The sequence below is a fragment of the Alligator mississippiensis genome, chromosome 3 (assembly GCF_030867095.1).
Source record: "Alligator mississippiensis isolate rAllMis1 chromosome 3, rAllMis1, whole genome shotgun sequence".
Lineage (NCBI taxonomy): Eukaryota > Metazoa > Chordata > Crocodylia > Alligatoridae > Alligator > Alligator mississippiensis.
The window spans coordinates 207,951,111-207,968,459 of NC_081826.1; positions in this window are offsets into that span (position 1 = coordinate 207,951,111).

The window sequence follows — 17,349 nt, forward strand, 5'->3', positions numbered from 1 at the left end:
GGAGTGGGTAGGATTTAATTAGTTCAGCTTATTATTAGTATTACGATTCAATTTATTTCTTTGAATTTATATTTGCTCTTTTTTTTTTTGGAAACTTTGCAAAAGAAAGGTGTATTTTCCCAGCCAGTGTTATCTATCACTGTGCAGGGAGGAACAGATTGCTTGCACACACACAATATGGAAAATAAATCAGATATTCACAGCAGAAGAAGACAGACAGACAGCACACAATTTTTACATAACCCTTAACACCGAAGCAAACATTCAAAGAAGAGGCCAGTGCACGCATGTAACAGAGGGAATAAAACGCACAATACAAAAGGATTCACACACGCACACAGAGACCTTTTGCAGCACAGGAAAGATCAATATGAAGCGTGCTGGAAAGGCAGGTGCCAGGTCTTCTGGTAGGGGAAGGGGTAGGGGGAGAGCTAGAGCTGCAAGCGCTTCCCCCCAAACACAGACGCATTCTATTCCCAAGCAGCCATGACATTATTGCTGCCAGTGGAAGACAGGAGGTGGGCATAGTGTCTGCACCACATTTGCTTAGTCCAGAAGTGGGCACCAGCAGTGGACTCGCTGCCTCCCCCACCCCAATTTCAGCTCTCATCATGAGCCTCCTACTGCCAGAGGAGGAGCTGGAGCTGGAACCAAGGATGCTGACTGCTCTGGCTCAAGCAATTCTGGGGACTGAGGGGGAATTGGAATTTGTGTTCCACACCCCTAAAGTTTCCCTTAGACCCAGGTCTCCCTTGGAAAGCAGCACCTCAGAGGAGGCTGAGGTTGTGGAGGCAAGTGGCTCAGCTGAGGTAGCTCCTCCTGCTGTTGAGCCTCAGCCTGCTGAGAAGGGGGAAAAGGCAGGTTCCTCACCCTCAACCCAGAAGCAGGGGAGTAGTGTAGTGTGGGATCATTTTGAGGTGGCAGATGATCCCAGGTTTGCCATCTGCCAGCAGTACTGAAGGCACATGAGCCATGGCAAGGATGTGAGATGCTTCTCCACCATGGCCATGCTGCTGTATTGGAGGTGGCAATACCCCCTTGCCCTTCTTCCTCCTCCGCAGCCTGGCACCAGTGCAAGTGTGGCAAAAGGAAAGTCCCCCACTCACTCCAAAGCCCCCTTATCCCCAAACCAGAGGCAGGCCACCCTAGACCAGTGGGGGAAAGATGAACAGAAACACACCTATGACTTAGTGGGGCTAACAGAGACCTGGTGGGATTCATCCCATGACTGGGCGGTACATATTGAGGGCTATAGATTGTATAGAAAGGACAGGTCGGGGAAGAAAGGGGGGGGGGGTTGCACTTTATGTCAGTGAGCAATATACATCAACCCTCATCAAGACAGAATCCGAAGCTGAGGAAGTAGAAGGATTGTGGGTTGGGCTACATGGGGGGCAAGGAGAAAGGGATTTGGTGGTAGGGGTCTGTTACAGACCCCCACACCAAGGGGAAGAAATAGATGCGGGGCTCCTGAGGCAACTCTCGGAGACCATAGAAGCTAAAGAGGCGGTAGTCATGGGGGACCTAAACTACCCGGACATCTGCTGGGAGACGCAGACAGCAAGGTCCCATCGCTCACGCAGGTTTCTAACTTGTGTACAGGACCTCCACCTGACGCAGGAGGTGCATGGTCCCACTAGGGGGAATGCCATACTGGATCTGGTATTGGCAACGGGAGATGACATGATAGGGGACCTCCAGATCGGTAGCTATCTGGAAGACAGTGATCACCTTATGATAGAATTCAACATAAGACGTCGAGTGGGTAAGGTAACTAGTAGGGTGAAAGTGCTAGACTTTAGGAAAGCTGATCTCATTGCACTCAGGCGATTAGTCAAGGAAGCACTGCAGAGTAGGAGTTTTGAAGGGATGGGTGCCCAAGAAGGGTGGCTGTGCCTAAAGGAAACGATCCTTTGGGCACAAAGCAAGACGATCCCCAAGCGAGGCAAAAGAGGGAAAGGGGCCAGGAGGCTTCCATGACTGACCAGAGAAATCCAGGGCAGCCTAAGGGCCAAAAGGGGAGCACATAAAAAGTGGAAACAGGGTGAGATCACTAAAGATGAATATACCTCCTCTGCTCGTGCTTGTAGGGAGGCAGTTAGGCGGGCCAAAGCTACCATGGAGCTGAGGATGGCAACCCAAGTAAAGGACAACAAGAAATTGTTTTTTAGATACATAGGGAGTAAAAGGAAGGCCCAGGGAGGAATAGGACCCCTGCTAAATGGGCAGAAGCAATTGGTGACAGATAGGGGGGACAAGGCTGAACTCCTCAACGAGTTCTTTGCCTCAGTGTTCCTAAGCGAGGGGCACGACAAGTCTCTCACTGGGGATGTAGAGAGGCAGCAGCAAGGCGCCAGACTTCCACGCGTAGATCCTGAGGTGGTGCAGAGTCACTTGGAAGAACTGGATGCCTTTAAGTCGGCAGGCCCGGATGGGCTCCATCCGAGGGTGCTGAAGGCACTGGCCGACGTCATTGCAGAGCCACTGGCGGGAATATTCGAATGCTCGTGGCGCACAGGCCAAGTCCCGGAGGACTGGAAAAGGGCTAACGTGGTCCCCATTTTCAAAAAGGGGAGGAAGGAGGACCCGGGCAACTATAGGCCGGTCAGTCTCACCTCCATCCTTGGTAAAGTATTTGAAAAAATTATCAAGGCTCACATTTGTGAGAGCCCGGCAGGACAAATTATGCTGAGGGGAAACCAGCATGGGTTTGTGGCGGGCAGATCGTGCCTGACCAACCTAGTCTCTTTCTATGACCAGGTTACGAAACGCCTGGACACAGGAGGAGGGGTGGATGTCGTATACCTGGACTTCAGGAAGGTCTTCGATACGGTATCCCACCCCTTACTGGTGAACAAATTAAGAGGCTGTGATGTGGATGACTGCACAGTCCGGTGGGTGGTGAATTGGCTAGAAGGTCGCACCCAAAGAGTCGTGGTAGATGGGTCGGTCTCGACCTGGAAGGGTGTGGGCAGTGGGGTCCCGCAGGGTTCGGTCCTTGGACCGATACTCTTTAATGTCTTCATCAGCGACTTGGACGTGGGAGTGAAATGTACTCTGTCCAAGTTTGCAGATGACACAAAGCTACAGGGAGAAGTGGACACGCCGGAGGGCAGGGAACAGCTGCAGGCAGACCTGGATAGGCTGGACAAGTGGGCAGAAAACAACAGGATGCAGTTCAACAAGGAGAAATGCAAAGTGCTGCACCTAGGGAGGAAAAATGTCCAGCACACCTACAGCCTAGGGAATGACCTGCTGGGTGGCACAGAGGTGGAAAGGGATCTTGGAGTCCTAGTGGACTCCAAGTTGAACATGAGCCGGCAGTGTGACGAAGCCATCAGAAAAGCCAATGGCACTTTATCGTGCATCAGCAGATGCATGACAAATAGGTCCAGGGAGGTGATACTTCCCCTCTATAGGGCGTTGGTCAGACCGCAGTTGGAGTACTGCGTGCAATTCTGGGCACCACACTTCAAGAAGGATGCGGATAACCTGGAGAGGGTACAGCGAAGGGCAACTCGTATGGTCAAGGGCCTGCAGACCAAGCCCTACGAGGAGAGACTAGAGAAACTGGACCTTTTCAGCCTCCGCAAGAGAAGGTTGAGAGGCGACCTTGTGGCTGCCTATAAGTTCATCACGGGGGCACAGAAGGGAATTGGTGAGGATTTATTCACCAAGGCGCCCCCGGGGGTTACCAGAAACAATGGCCACAAGCTAGCAGAGAGCAGATTTAGACTGGACATTAGGAAGAACTTCTTCACAGTTCGAGTGGCCAAGGTCTGGAACGGGCTCCCAAGGGAGGTGGTGCTCTCCCCTACCCTGGGGGTCTTCAAGAGGAGGTTAGACGAGTATCTAGCTGGGGTCATTTAGACCCAGCACTCTTTCCTGCTTATGCAGGGGGTCGGACTTGATGATCTATTGAGGTCCCTTCCGACCCTAACATCTATGAATCTATGAATCTATGAAAGGGGGGCATGTTCCTAAGGCAATCAAGATCATCCAGAGCATTGGGGAGATGCTTGCTCTGGATAGCCAGCCATTCTCTCTAGTTGAGTGGCCAGAGTTCAGGTGGTTCGTAGCACTTCTGGCCCCATTTTAAGAAGTGCCAGCACATACCACCTGTAGCAGGGCTATGGTGCCCTCCCTGTATGAGGCATGCAGGGAGTACTTGAGGGAGGAGCGGTGCAAGGCAGGGCCACAGGTAGCCTTGAACTTCACCTCTGACATCTGGAGCAGCCAGGGTGGCGATCATGCCTCCCTCTCCCTCATGGGGCACTTGTGCAATCAGTCAGGCCGTCGGTGGGCTCTACTGCAAGCCAAGGTGCTGGATGAGTGCCACACGGCAAGGGAGATCACGGGGGCCATGAACCTCTTGGTGCAGGGGTGGCTCATTGGGCAGGCTGAGCTCACCTGTGGGTTTATGGTCACTGACAATGGGGCCAATATGTTGAAGGCTGGCCGTGATGCCAACTTTGTTGGCATCTGCTGTGTGGCACACAGGCTTCACCTAATAGTAAGGGATGCCTTGGAGGGGGACAGAGCTGATGGTGATGGTGCTGCCACCAGTACTGCTACAAGCCAGCTGATTTCAAAATGCAGGAAGGTGGCAGGCTACTTCCAATGCAGCAGCATCAAGGGGGGCAAGATGCTGTGGGAGAAACAGGCAGAGCTGAGCATCCCGCAGCACAGAATCATGCAGGATGTGGAGACTCAGTGGAACTCCACATACCTGATGCTCCAAAGGCTGGTGGAGCAACAGAAGGCCATCCATGAGATGGCCTTGCTTGAGGAGATTGGGATCAGCGCCCCCCTGAACATAACTGAGTGGATACCATCTCCCAGATCTTGCTGGTCCTCAAGCCCTTCCTTGAGGCCACCAAGACCCTTAGCACTGGTTATGCCCTCCTCAGCCAAGTGATCCCCCTAATAAGGGAACTGGAGAACCAAATGAAGAAGTTCCAGGGGATCAATGTTCCTGGTTGGATGTGCAGGTACTGGTGACACAGCTGAAGGAGGGCATCAGGAAATGGCTGGATCCCTTGCAATCCAGTATGGTCCAGATGATGGTGGGCATGTGTGACCTGAGGGTGAAGGTGATCATGTGCACTGGCAGCCCCCAAATCCTTGATCATTGGACACAGGTGCTGGTGAACAAAGTCAGGGAGGCAGAAGTGCAGAGGTGAGGGGATGTGGAAGAGGGGGATCCACTTTCCCATGCCAGTACTCCCAGCACTAGTGCCAGCACTGGCACCAGCCAGTCTCCTCCACTCCAGCCACTGCCATTGTGGGCCATGGGCATGGCTGCAATGCTGTGGTCCAAACACACCAGATCCCAGCCTCGGGCAGGTAGTGCTGAGGCATCGGTGGCTACCTATCTTACTGGGGATGTTGTCACTGAAGTCCGAGAGGGGAGGGGAGTTGGGAGTCCAGGAAGAGTGGTCATTCCTTAAGGAGATGATCCTCCAAGCCCAAAGGGTGACAATCCCCATGTGGATCAAAGTGGGCAGGAGTGTTCAAAAGCCCCCATGGTTCACCAAAAGCATCCATGAATGTCTCAAAGCTAAAAAGGAGACATACACCCAGTGGAAAGGAGGGGCCATCACCAAGGGGCCATCACCAATTTATTCCTCCATTGCCTGAGATTGTAGAGGGGCTGTTAGGAAGGCTAAGGTGGAGATGGAACTGGAACTTGGACTAACAACCGGATCAAGGATAACAAGAAGTCCTTTTTTAAATACATAGGGGGTAAAAAGAAGGTACCGGGTAACGTAGGGCCTCTGCAGGATATGCTAGGAAATCTGGTGGTCACACCAGACGACAAAACTAACTTTATAGAATCATAGAAATAGGGTCAGAAGGGATCTTGTAGATCTTCAGGTCTGACCCCCTGCCTGGGCAGGAAGAAAACTGGGCTCAAATGACCCCAGCCAGGTAGGCATCGAGCCACTTCTTAAAGACCCCAGGGTAGGAGCCAGCACCACTGCCCTTGGAAGTCAGTTCCAGATCCTAGCCGCCTTAACTGTGAAGTAGTTCCTACGGATGTCTAATCTAAACCTACTCTCCAACAATTTGTGGCCGTTATTCCTTGTTATCTCGGGGGGTGCTAGGGGAAACAAGGTCTCCCCCAAACCCTTCTGGTCCCCTCTAGTGAGTTTATAGACGCTAACCAGGTCCCCCCTCAGCTTTCTCTTGTGAAGGCTGAACAGGTTCAGGTCCCGTAGCCTCTCATTGTAGGGTCTGCCCTGCTGCCCCCAGATCATGCAGGTGGCCCTCCTCTGGACCCTCTCAATGTTGTCCACACCCCTCGAAGTGGGGTGCCCAGAACTGGATGCAGTACTCCAGCTGCGGCCTGATCAGTGTTGCATAGAGGGGGAGGATCACCTCCTTGGCCCTACTTGAGATGCACCTGTGGATGCACGACAGGGTCTGGTTAGCCCTGCCGACCGTTACCTTGCATTGCCGGCACATGTTCATCTTGGAATCAATGATGACTCCAAGATCCCTTTCTGCCTCCGTGCTCTCAAGAAGGGAGTTTCCCATCTTATAAGTGTGCTGCTGGTTACTACTGCCCAAGTGCAGCACCCTGCACTTGTCCGTATTGAAACACATCCTGTTTTGTTAGCCTACCCCTGCAACCTATCCAGGTCTTTCTGCAGTCTTTCCCTCCCTGCTAACGTGCCCACCTCACCCCAAATTTTGGTATCATCAGCAAATTTGAACAAGTTGCTTTTCACCCTGTTGTCCAAATTGCTGATGAAGAAATTGAACAGCGCGGGCCCAAGGACCGAGCCCTGGGGGACTCCGCTGCCCACTTCCCCCTAGGTCGAATATGACCCGTCCACCACTTCTTTAACAATTTCTTTGCCTCCATTTTTTTGAGCAGGGACCGGGGCATCCCCCCCACTGGGATCCCAGACAGATCGAGGGGAGGTGCTGCCAGACCCAGGGTCAGTGAGGACCTAGTCGGGGAACTTCTCGTGGGTCTAGACGTGTTCAAGGCAGCAATAGGCCCGTTCAAGTCGGCACTGATCCAATCTGGCTTTGGATCTGGACACTTCAGATGGCCACAATCCGATCTGGAGTTCCGGACTGGGTTTCCGCCTCGATCCAGCCAAAGTGGCTCCAAAGTTTTGGAGCCATCTAGGAGATCTGGCCATAGAGTATAATGGGGAAACAATGAAATATCTATAACTTGGTTGTTTTTTGTCCAATTTGGATGAAACTTGGAGGCATGGTAGCCTCTGCTGAGAGCATAAAACCTGCCAAGTTTCAAAAAGATTGGTGCAGAGGGCTGGGGGGAACTGTACCCCAAATTCTTGAAAGCCAAACTCATGTCATGGCTGTGTGTTACAACACAGGGGGGTCAAAACTGCAGGGGTGGTAGCTCTTACTGAGGCCACAAAGCCTGCCAAGTTTCAAGGAGATCGGTGTAGGGGTTTGGGGAGAACTTCCCCTCAAACTGCGGACAAGCAAAACTCTTGCCGTGGGTGACACTGTGTGTGTTTAGGCTCAGCAGGGTGCCAAATGCAGTGATGGTGGCCCCTGCTGAGGCCACAACACCTGCCAGCTGTCAAGGACATTGGTGCAGGGGGGTTCTCAGGCCCTGCACCCCTAGCTGCTGACAGGCAAAACTCGTGCCAGACTGTGTCAGTCTTGGGGCAGTTGATTGTCTGTATTGATTCTTTCCTCTCCTTAGCCTGGTTTTGTAGGTGGTAATTGATGCTCTTTAAGTCATTATGTAGTAGCTAGGTCCTGTGTATTGAGCTGGCCCCTGAGTCCCTGGTCCCTGAGTGAATCATGATTGATTGATTGGTAACTGGTAACATGGTAGCTTAGCAGCCAGGCCTGCAGTAGTGTCTACCCTCCCCATCCCAAGACAGACACAGTCAGTCCCATAAGCACCCATGGCACAAGTTTTGCTTGTCCACAGTTTGAGGGGCAGTGCCCCCCAAACCCTTGCACCAATCTTCTTGAAACTTGGCAGACTTTATGGCCTCAGTAAGAGCTACCATGCCTGCAGTTTTGACCCCACTCTGTCGTAACACATAGACGTGACATGAATTTTACTTTCAAGAATGTCAGGTACGGTTGCCCCCAAGCCCCTGAACTTATCTTCTTGAAACTTGGCAAACTTTGTGGCCTCAGTAGGAGATACCATCTCTGCAGTTTTAACCCTGCTATCTTGTAATGCCTAGACTTGACATGTTTTGCTTTCAAGAATTTGGGTTGCCGTTTCCCCCTAACTCCTGCACCGATCTTCTGGAAACTTATCGGGATTCATCCTCTCTGCAGAGTATACTATCCCTGAAAATGTCATCCAAATTGGACCAAAAACAACAAAGTTATAGATATTTCATTGTTTCCCTATTATAGCCTATGGCCGCATCTCCGAGGCAGCTCTGAACCGCTTCGGGAAGCCTAATGAGGCAAGCGCTTTGGCTCAGACATCCTGAAGCATCCAAAGCTTCTCCAGATCTGAAGCTCTGTCTGAAGCCTTGCAAAGCCCTAGTCATCAGGTCCTGACGATCTCCACCCCAGAGTGCTGAGGGAATTAGCAGAGGTCATTGCGGGACCCCTGGCACAGCTTTACGAGCACTCATCGTACTCTGGTGAGGTGCCAGAGGACTGGAAAAGGGCCAATGTGGTCCCCATTTTCAAAAAAGGGAGGAAGGAGGACCCAGGAAACTACAGGCCCATTAGTCTTACCTTGGTCCTGGGGAAGCTCTTTGAGAAAATTATCCAGGAGCACATCTGTGAGGGACCAGCAGGGGAGAGCATGCTTAGGGGCAACCAACATGGGTTCATTAGAGGCAGATCCTGTCAGACCAACCTGGTTGCCTTTTACAATCAGGTCACAAAATCCTTGGATGCAGGTGTCACAGTGGACTTCAGGAAGGCCTTTGACAGTGTCTCTCACCCCATTCTCATTAAAAAATTAGGTGACTGTTGTGTTGGTGCCTACACAGTCAGGTGGGTTTCAAATTGGCAAGAAAGCCAGTCAGTGAAAATGGAAATGGAGACATCAGGTGGGGAGGGGCAGGCTAGGTGGGGCGTAGGGGGAAAAGGGGGATGTAGCAGCACAGGTAAAAGTGCAGAGGTGCCTGGGTTGCCAGATGTCTGGCAGGTCACAGTGTGCCAGAACTCCACTGTGTATATTGAGTCCATGAGTTTCTGTTCTTACTACTGAGGAGTCTGATGAAGTGCAGTTCATAGGACCAGCTTTGAAAAGTGATTTGCATTGTAATTTGTTCCCTCTCTGGATCAGGCCTGAGAGACTGGAGGTAGAGTGGTTTTTTTGGTGAGGAATGTCCGCCCACAGGTAGTTGGGTATTATTGTCTTTGATAGATTCTAGTGTGCAGTTGTGGGGGTACTGGAGAAAGTTGGCAGGTTTTGTGTTTTGAACTGTAGGAAGTGGCTTCAGTTCTGGTGATGTGGTTAGGTGCTTGTTTGAATGTACAAACCACTTTTCTGAGCTGGGCCTATGAACTGCACTTCATTAGCCTCCTCGGTAGTAAGTACAGAAACTCATGGACTCAATATAGACACTGACAGTGGGATTCTGGTACGCTGCAACCTGCCGGACATCTGACACCCCAGGTACCTCTGCACTTTTACCTGTGCTGCCATATCCCCTTTTCCCCCCTACTGCCTACCCCAGCCTGTCCCTCACGCCTCCATTGCCATTTTCACTGACTGGCTTTCTCGCCTGCATTGTGGGCCAGGCCAGCCTCTGGCTTCTTCACTATTCCTTCCATCCAGGACCAACTGCAGGTACTTCCTCAGCCTGACAGAGGGGTTTTCAACCCTAAAGCTTCCAAAGATACATTTTTTTAAGTACTCCTTTTTTTTTTTTTTCATAATACACACATAGACATAAAAACACATGATAAGCCATCACACACCATGAATAACATCATACGTCCAACAGAACACAAGACAACAACACAACACAACAGAACACAACACAACATTTTTACCTCTTGCTGTCAATTCCTTTATAAAAAGAAAGGCTCTGTGACAGTTCCGTTTGGATACCTTTGATGCTGCTGCTGATGCTTCTGGTGTTGAGCCAGATAAATTATTTTACCTGTTGTCACGTAAAGTGGAGGACCGGACGTGAGGCTGTAGGGGAGGAGGAGGCCTCAGTGGGGCACACTGCCATGTTGTGCAGAGGCCCAGCACCAGGAAGGGTGCACCTTAACACACACACAATGTCACCCACCCATATCGTGAGTTTTGCCTGCCAGCAGCTTGGGGTGCAGGGCCCCAGACAACAGACTCCACCAGTAAGACACACACAGCTGGCAGGCTTTGTGGCCTGGCAGGGCCTAGCACTCAGGCCCGCACTAGATTTAACCCCCCTGTCCCCCAAGACAGATGCAGCAGTCGCCCAAGCACCCACCCACATGACAAATTTTGCCTGTCAGCAGCTTGGGGTGCAGTTCGCCCCCAACCTCTGCACCAATTGTCTTGAAACTTGGCAGGCTTTGTGGCCTCACCAGGGGCTACCACCCCTGCAGTTTTCAGTCCCCCTGTGTTGTAATGCATAGATGTGACAGGAGTTTTGCTATTAAGAATTTGGGGTGCAGTTCCCCCCAAACCCCTGCACCAATACTCTTGAAGCTTGGCAGGCTTCATGCTCTCAGCAGAGGCTACCAACCCCGTAAATTGGACCCAAATCAGAGCTAAAATAACAAGGTTATAGATATTTAATTCATCCCCCATTATAACGTATAGCCGGATCTCTGAGGTGACTCCGAAGCTTTGGAGTCGCTTTGGCCGGATTGAAGCGGCTAACCGATCCGGAGCTCCAGATCGGATTGCAGCCATCCAAAGTGCCAGATCTGAAGCCAGATTAGATCACTGCCAACTCACACAGGCCTAGAGATTACACATTGAAATTAGATGATGTTAAGAGCACTTAAGCCGTAATATGTAACAATTCAAGTTTTGTTAAGAAGTGTTAAGTGCCCTCTAGGCATGTTAGTTATATCACTTCAGGTGAGGATTATCTTTAACCTCTGCTACTTGGCTCAAGTTAACTTCTGGCTGTTCACCTGAGCTAAAACCACGAATTTGCAATCCTCCAGGATCCCAGGAGGCACTACTTCCAGATGGACTAGATTTCCTTCTAGTTATCATTCACGACTCTATGGGTGCCTGTACATGAGCACAGAGGCTGCTCTGACATACTGTAATTGCAGCATGGTAATTACTGCACTGCAGCAGCCCTCTGTGTGTCATGTACCTGCATCCCCGCAAATCAAAATGGGGGGGGAGGGGGGAGGGACTTGAACTACAGCTCATCTAATAAGCTTTAGTTCAAGCACCTCCGCCACCATTTTGAAGTGTGGGAATGCTGATACATGAGACACTGTGGTGTTTTAATTACAGTGTCTCTTGGATCCACTCTAATTAAAGTGGTGCCTGTCCCCGTAACATATATAAAGGTACCCTATGGCCTTACAATGACACTTGGGAACAGTGGAGAAGGGGTAAGTGGAGAAGAATGAAAATGGAGTGAAGTGTGTCTGGGAGGGCAGGGGACATTGGGGAGGGAAAGTGGGGGAGAGAAGATGGACAAGGAGCTGCCAGACTACTACCCCCTCCATCTTCAAGGTCACCCCTCTTTTATGTAGCAGTAGAGATTTCTATATTTTGGTTCTACAGGACGGTCACTTGAACCTGAACATTTTCAATCTCCTCTTTCTTATGGTAATGACCCTTTAATGGTTGACAAGCCAATTGAACCTTGATTATTTCCCATCTTGCAGTAACTTGGTTCATGATCGTCTCCCATTTCATGCACCAGGTTACTACAGTACCACATTTTAATGGCTGCTAATATCTGTTAGTATCTTTTTTTCCTTTTCAAGTAGTGGCATCATTGCATTGGGAGGCATTTTTAATACTTAATTGCACCAATTGAACAACCTCTGTCTCTCTTCTACTTCAGTAATGGTGGTGGTCTATGGTTAATGATACCAATTTAATCCTCACTGTATCATTGTCTTTTTTTTTTACCTTTCAGAAGAGTTGAGGGACCAACTTTTGTTTTCCAGTTTTTAGGACCCGCTGCAGTTGCAATTACTAGAGATGTCAAAAACCAGCTCAGATAAAATAGCATGCTGACAAAGTTTTGCACTCAAAACATAAACCAAATATATATTTTTCAGGGTGAAGGGATTTCACTTTTTAAGCAAGGAATCTGAAACACATAAGAAGTGACATGTCTGGCTAGAAACATCTGCAAATACATTTCAAAAGCCAAAGTCTCCCAGTTTTTATATTTTAAATGGAGATTTGGATTAGCAAGGGTTGTGGTTCACTAATCACTAATAATTTCTTCTTTACAACAAACTGAATGTTAAGCTATTAAAATACACTCTAGCTCAGCATAATGAAAAGAAGAAGAGATCTCAGTGGTGTCATATGAAAGGTGGATTCTGCTTGTTTGTTTAACTTGTCATTCTTAAACTGATGAAGTATATGGCTTACTAAAAATAATAACTTGTGATGATGTATCATGTTGTTTCTCATTTTAACTCACTGTTTGCTAATATTTATGTATTCATTTACTGCCCAATAACTTCTATTGACTTCAGAAAGATTGGATGCTTAGCATCAATCTAATACTGCTGAAGCGGATGGCAAAATTTTCACTGGCTTCAGTGAATGTGTTTAGCGTAAAACTATGAATATCTGCTGTATGTGATCAGATATACATGTGGATTCAAGGAAACCAGCACTTTTACTTTTTAAACGCCCTCTTTATATGAAAAACAAGGGAAACATTCTGGTGCTTTCTCCTCTTTGCATCTATTTAGGTAAGACAAAAAGAAGCTTCTAAGTTTTGTGCCAGATCTATTTTCCATCTATTCTATATTGATTTAAAAATTTTAATTAAAATGGCTTTGATGACAGAATAATAATAATATGGACATGCATTTATTAGATTTAAACAGAACCTAACTTTTGCCCATTGAATTTAAAGGTTATACTTCCAAACTGTTAAATTCAAGTAGAATTCACACCCAATATGTAGAATTGGGGCAAACTTCATCAGTGGAATAAAATGCTTAAAGCATACAAAGTTGGGAAGATGGAAGTGCCACTGCCACTTAATTTGGCAGCCTAAATTTGAAAAAAACAATTACCATAGTTACTTTGCATACCACATGCAACCTTTTCCACAAAATCAGCTCTCCAAAATTGGTTTTCATGTTTTAAATAGGGAAGTTGATTTTCTTTCCTCTGGATTAGAAGCATGGAGGAACAGAAGCCATGAAAACACTGGGCTATAATGGCTAAAAATGGCCCCTGCTTCTCTGGCTCAGCAAGCAGAAAGGGCAGTCTGGTGTTAACCCTTTTATAGCCATAAAGTTGTTTGTAGTATCTATTGGCTGACCACTGTAACTTGTACCTGTATCAGCAGCTGAGCAGGCTTAGTACAGATTGCATGCAGCAGCTCTCTTGCCCTATCTTGATGAGACTTGTGGTATGACAATGACACTTATTTACAGGAATTTAAATAAAGAACTATTTATATTAAATAAGTAACAGTAACTGTACATGCAAGGCTTTAGAGCCTGACCATGGACCATCTTACTGTCCTGCCATACAAGAAAGTTTCTGCTGCCACAGACTTTCCCCTTGGGTGCCATACTTCCTGGACACTGTCATCCATAACTCTGGAAAAATCTTTTCTTTGCCTACAATGTGCATGTTTTATTTGGGGATGTGAGGTGGCATGGTAGATGCTGGAGCTCTGTAGTGTATACATGACTTTCAGAAGTTTTAAATAATGTATATTCCAGAATTTCCTCAAAAATGAATTTATACGTGAAACTATTTTGGTTTGAGACCTCACTGGAAAAGTCAGTCTGTACATTTCAGATTTCATATTACTGAAAATTTGGGTTAAACTAGACAGTCTAGTGGTATTTTATTCTATTTACCTGGCATATCAAAAGTTACAGAAACAGAGTTTTGTAGTGCTCATTACCAAGATGATCAATATACTAAGACACTAAATCATTCTAGCCTTTTATATTAATACATTTCTATGTGGGCACACACTCATACAATCTAATAAAAAAATCAGAAATGTAATCATGAGACATTTTGCAAGATGCGATATGCTGCACAATTTGTTATAATCTTACAAGGTTATGATTTGCTGCAGTCTAAAAAATTCCCTGTAGTACATTTTTGAAAATGTATTAGATACTTTAAAAATTAACCAGTATGTTTCATGCTTCGCTACTAATAAGTAATTTATCCTTCAAAACTTGTCGAAAAGGTGAGACCTGTTTTAAAGATTAATTTTTAGAGGAACATGTCATATGTTTCATGTTGATCTGCAATTAAGCAGAATGTTTTGACTAGATTTGAATGCAAATAAGTATTTGTGTCTAACATGAGGTTTCCATTTAAATGGAGCCAGATACTAAACCATCTAAAAGAAGAATCCTTTTTTTTATTTTTTTAGTATATCCTAAAATTATTGTAACATATGGCTAATATTCATCATACAGTTGTGATGTTTCAGGCCTTTTGTCTGAGTTGCAAATGTTACTTCTTCATCAATAGAACATATGGTAAATATTTAAGAAAGACTGATGGATATGACTTTATGCTGTGCTTCATTTAATTTGAAATCCTATAGTAATGCTTCTTCTGTAGAAGGCTCCCAATAACTTTTATAATACTGTGACAGAAGGCAAGACAGGTAGTGTTCTATCTCTCCCTTTTTAATTCAGAGTGAAATAAGCTATCTTGTTTAATCCCTCCAGTGAATAAAATTCTTGTGCAGTGTGTGTAAATGGTGGTGGCTCTTAACAACTCTGACAATTTGGCAAATCGGTGGAATATTCCCCTCTCCCCCCAAGCCAAACAAGGTGTCTTATGGTTTGCTGAGAATTTTCACATGCTTACAAGCTATGATTAGTTGTAATCTGTTTTGTTGATTTTTTTTTTAAGATCCAAATGCTCTTAAAAAGGTCCACAGTGGTAGTCTTCCACTAACTCCAATCTTCTTGGAGTGTGGACATAATTTACTGCAGGATAAAAGCAGGCAGGTCTTTATGGTTTATCAGGTGGTCAGCAGTAACTGCCCATATGCATGCTTTTACCCCAGGGTAAATGATAGCTAACTCACAGCAGTGTAGCTGTCTTTCATTTAATCCACACATCCCTCTGAGTTTCTTTCATGCCTTATCTGCCCTTCCACTCTGTTTAATTGCTAGCTTACTTTGCTGAATGTCACACAAATCTGTTTACCTCAAGCCTTGTTGAAATTACAATTCTACATTATATTCCTAACAAAGTCTCAGACGTGGAAAATACATGTGCGCTAAGATTTGTTCTCAATACTGCAGTACAGTAAGGGCCTCTTAACTCAAAAGGTGGATGCTGAGCTGCAACTGAAGAGCTATGAGATCTTATAAGACTTGATCTAAGGAAGCCAGGAAGAAGCCAAACTTTAGTAAAAACTTTCTCACTAGGAAGGTAGTAAAGCACTGGAGCAGGCTACCCAGACAGGCAATGGAATCTCCATCCTTGGGGGTTTTTAAAACCCAGCTAGACATAGTCTTGGCTAGGATGATATAGTTAGGGATGGTTCTGCTTTGAGCAGGTGGGTTGGGCTAGATCAACGTTTCGTAACCCATGGGCTATGACCCAGAAGTGGATCGCAAGAATATATATGTAAGGCTCACAAACAAACTTTAAAAATGGATTCTCTTTTTCAGAGTCCCAGCTTGCAAGGGGCTGCTTGGGGCTCCCCATGCCCCCCACCCCCTGCCCCACACACTGGGGGTGCAGGGCTTGGTGGTGGGGCAGTGGGTCAGGATTGAGGGGCATTGGGTTGGGACTGACCATTGATGTTTACAAATGCGTCCTGGTACAAAAAAGGTTGAGAGCCACTGGGCTAGATGACCTCTTGAGGTCCCTCCCAACCCTAATTTTCTATTAGTCTATAACTCTAAGTAGCAACCTGATAGGAATCTGAGAAGGAGGGAGAGATATGCCCACATTTAAATCAATTTGTTGTAGGGCTAGGTCCTTAGCTGCACTGACTTTTACAAAACCTGACTGTTAGGTAATATGCTTATCTCAAGTTAGTTGATCAGGATGCCGGTAAACCAGGGGCTGCCTGCAGCATGGCATGGGCTGGGTGGTTTCAGCATCAAAGGGCTTCCCCTGTGCTCCTGCTGAAACCATGCAGCTGGGAGTTGTGCATGTACTGCTGACACTTCTCCTAGTCTGTTTCTCCATAGCTATGGTGCAAGTACAGCTTTTAACTGGAGCAGAGCTGTGTTGAGCTGGGGAGCTGCCACCTGCACCCATGCTACTGCTGTTTCTTCCCGACCCTACTCAGTGTGGTGCTGGTACAGCTTCACTCCACCTGGAAGCTGTGTTCACCACAGTCCTGAGGGGAAAGGGTAGGCGGGGAGATGGGCACTGAAGTAGCAGCAGCATGGGTCCAGCTGCTTGGCCCCAGCAGCTCTATGTTGCTCAGTCCTGGTATGGGCACAGGCACAGGAAAAGTCCTGTGCCTTCATGGGCCAGGTCCAGTGATCCTACCTTTTACTACATGAGGATGTTTGGGCACCTAAGGAAAAGATTCACAGAAACTAGCAGGGTGTTGGATTGGAAATGGTATTTAAAGGCCTGGTTTTGGGGAATTTGCTTATAGGTATAGATATATGCATTATAAAGGTTCAAGATGGGCAGCAGCCAACTCTGCTAAGAGCTTGGGTCTAACACACACACAGTGGCTCACAGCTCTGAAAGCAGACAGGCTGTCTAGCATGACAAAGCCAACAGATGGATACAGCCTGAGAACTGAGGGGGGGGGGGGGGCATGTCATAACACAACATCACAGCCTTCAAGGAAGACAGCTTGTCTAACACAACAAGGACACAGCCCAGGAACCAAGGTGAGCACCGGGGTTTTTTTTAAAGAAACGGGAGCTGAGGTGGGTGGGGCAGCCATGGTGGGGGGAGGTGCTGGAGGAGCTGGGGTGAGTCAGGGGGACTGTCAGGGGTCCCCCCATGATCCTCTTCCCCAGCTCACCCTTCTCTGCCCCTAGTAATTACTAGCTCCGAGTCCGGCTGCAGCTCCCTGCTGCAGCCACTGGGGACTGCCTGAATCATCAAAGCTCTCCGAAACTTTCCAAAGATTTGGAGAGCTTTGAATTGATTTGGACCTTTAAATTAGTCCCCTGATTCGATATGGATTCAGCGATTCCAGCAAAACAGTTTTGACTAAATGAAACAGAACAGTGCTTTGAAACTAAATGAAACACTGCCCCTTCAAAATGGTAAAACAGAAGCCCTAGTGT